We start from the raw sequence: 3,449 nt of genomic DNA, 5'->3' as shown, positions 1-3,449 counted from the left end.
TCCAAAATCAATGTCTGTGGAAGCAGCAATCAAGGCATCAAATGATCAATTGCAGTGGGAAAACCTGCTGCAAAAACTTCTTTATTAAAGTGTTTAAGAGCAAAGATGTCACTTTGAAGACTAAGATGCACTTGACCTAAGCCATGGTATTTTTAATAACTCCATATAACAGCATGTGAGAACTTGACAGTAAATAATGAAGACAACAGAACTGATGTTTTCGAATTGTGGTGTTGGCAAAGAACATTGAAGGTATCAGGGACTGCTAGAAGAATGAACAATTTTGTCTTGAAGGAAGTAGAGATAGAATATTCTTTAAGAATGCAAATGGCCAGATTTCATCTCTTATATTTTGTCATGTTGTCAGAAGGGACCAGTGACAAGTATATCATGCTTGGTAAAGGAGAGGGTCAATTAAAAAGGGGAAGACCCTCAGTGAGATGGATTGACACAGTGACTGCAACAATGAGCTCAAGCATAGCAAGGATTGTGAAGATGATGTAGGACCAGGGATTGTTTAGTCCTGTTGTACATACAGTCACTCTGAGTTGGAACCAATTCTATGGCATCTAACAAAAATGACATTCATTGTGACCACCCCAGGTACTGAGTATTGGAAAATCTCTCTGACACTGACTGATTTTCCAGGCCTTGCTGTGTCACCTGAGAATCTGGTGTAGGTCTTTTCAAGCCTACAGGAAAAACAACAGTTCACCTTCAGCCAAGACCAATCCCTAGAAATAGAACAAGGAAGTAAATTAGGCTAGGATATGAAAAGTGGAAATGTTGAATCAAATTCAACTTGAAGTTGAAGACGATTAAAACAAGTCCACATGGGGGAACGAAAGGTGTGGAAGATGTTCACAACATACTTCCTGACATCGCTGAGGACTAGTCCAGTATCCAACATTGGATCCAACACTGATATGAGAAGAATTTCATGAGAAGCACTAACAAGGAAGATATTTCCTTATATCAGACATTTCCCAAATGATGTGCCTTGTTTTAAGGAGAAATATCTTCCTTTGAACAGGGACTTCATTTTCAAAGGAACCTATCCAAGGACATCAGAGTGGAGCTGAGATAGCTAATGCAATGTTCTTTGTTGTTCCCTCCTTCCTGTGGGTTTTTGGGTAAATCACTGGAATCTTCAACTCCTGAGTATCATTTCCCCTATTCCTGTCTTCTTAAATACCACTGAATAACCTGAATAAACAGAGACTAGAAAAACCTGTACCTCCAGTAATCATTTATTTTCTCTTTCCTATGAGAGAATCAGGGGTGTTTACAAAGACAGCTTACTACAAAGGGTCATGAAGGCTTGGGCTCTCCAACCACCAATGAAAAATGTTATTTAGACAACTTATGCTTTCCTAAATTGTCCATTAATTTCTATTTATCCCAAGTTTTGATTGATTACTTTCACTGTTCAAAATATTTGATGTTTCCCCTGCTAAAAATAATTGTTGTGGAAAAATTTTAAAGGATAATAGACCCTTGAACAAAGCAGAGGTTAGAGAACTGACTTCCCACCAGTCAAAAATCCACATATAACTTTTGGCTCTCCAAAAATGTAACTGCTAATAGCATGCTAGAAAATATAACCTTGGTTATAGAAATAATGCTGGAGATTGCATGATAGAATTTTGCAAGACCAATGACTTATTCATTGCAAATACCCCTTTTCAACAACATAACCGATGGATATACACATGGACTTCACCAAATGGAATACACAGGAATCTGATTGCCTGCATCTGTGGCAAGAAGAGATGGAGAAGTTCAATACCTTTAGCCAAAACAAGCCCAGGGTGGTACTGTAAAATGATACAACCACTGTGGAAAGCAGTATGACGCTTCTTTCAAAAGTTGTGTATGAATTACCATTTGCCCCAGCCATTCCATTACTAGGTGTATATCCTAAAGAAGTGGAGCCAGGACAAGAATAGATATATGCACAACCATGTTCATCACATCACTATTTACAATAGCAAAAGGATGGAAACATTAGACCCAGCACTGATATGAGGTATATAGTAGAGTGACAAGGGATAAGGTTGTAGTCACTTCTTGGGCACAGCCAGCTACCAAGAGGGAGTGAGTAGTTGGACCTGTGGGCTCGGGACCTTAGTTACAGGGGATATCAAGCTCAACTGGCATAGCATACTGCACAAAAACATTGTTCCATCTCCTACTTTTGGGAGTAGCAACTGGGATCTTAAAAGCTTGCAAGCAGCCATCTAGATGCCATGATGGGTTTCTCCATGTCCAGAGCAAAAAAGAATGAGGAAAACCAAAAACACAAGGACACAATTAGTCCAAGTGGCTGGTACACCATGTGATTCTCAGCCTATATGACTATGAGACCAGAAGAACTAAATGGTGCCTGGCTATCACTGTTAACAACTCAGAGGGGGATCTATGTAGGAGATCCTGGATAGGGTGGAAAAATAATGTAGAATAAAACTCAAAACCATTTTTTTTTAAAGGACCAGGTTTGCTGGTCTGAAGTCTGATAGAGCCTGATGGAGCCACTGAAACTATGACCCTTAGCTACCCTTCAGGTCTGGAATTGAACCCACTCCTGTGGTTTCCAGCCAAACAAAAGACAGGCATATGAGCTGAACTTTTACATTAAACAGACTAATTCCTTGGAGAGATCAATAATGAGAGAATGGAGGGGGTGAGTATGCATGGGAAGACAGTTGGGGGGAAGGGGTGCATGGGAGGGAAGGACACAGGACACATTGCACTAATGGAGATGAAGTGGGAGGGGAGTTGTTGCATTGTGGAAAATTGCAGTCAATGTCATGAGACAAAGTGTATGTGAGCTGCTGTATGGAAAGTGAATTTGCTCTGTAAACTTTCACCCAAATCACAATAAAAATTAAAATTAAAATAAAAACAAGGCCGGGAACTGATTGTGGAACAAACCATCAACTGTTCATATACAAATTCAACTTGAAGTTGAAGACGATTTAAAAAAGTCCACGAGAGCCAAAATATGACCTTGATAATATCCCTCCTGGATTTAGACATCATCTAAAGAATAGATTTGATGCATTGAACACCAATGATGCAAAATCAGAGGAATTGTGGGATGACATCAAAAACATCATCCATGAAGAAAGCAAGAGGTCATTAAAAAGACAAGAAAGGAAGAACAGACCTAAATGGATGTCAGAAGAGACTCTGACACTTGCCCTTGAGTGAAGTAACTAAAGCAAATAGAAAAAAATGACAAGATAAAACAGCTGAACAGAAGATTTCAAAGAGCAGCTGAAGAAGACAAAGCCAATTCATTTATTATAATGAAATGGTAAAGATCTGGAGTTAGAAAACTAAAAGGGAAAAACACAATTGGCGATTCTGAACCTGAAAGAACCGATGAAAAAATTCACGCCTCAAGTTGCAATATTGAAAGATTCTGTGGGCAAAATATTGAATGA

Source organism: Orycteropus afer, unplaced genomic scaffold (genome assembly GCF_000298275.1).
Source record: "Orycteropus afer afer isolate SDZICR_OR568_19922 unplaced genomic scaffold, OryAfe1.0 scaffold00269, whole genome shotgun sequence".
Classification (NCBI taxonomy): domain Eukaryota; kingdom Metazoa; phylum Chordata; class Mammalia; order Tubulidentata; family Orycteropodidae; genus Orycteropus; species Orycteropus afer.
This window is presented reverse-complemented; position numbering follows the sequence as displayed.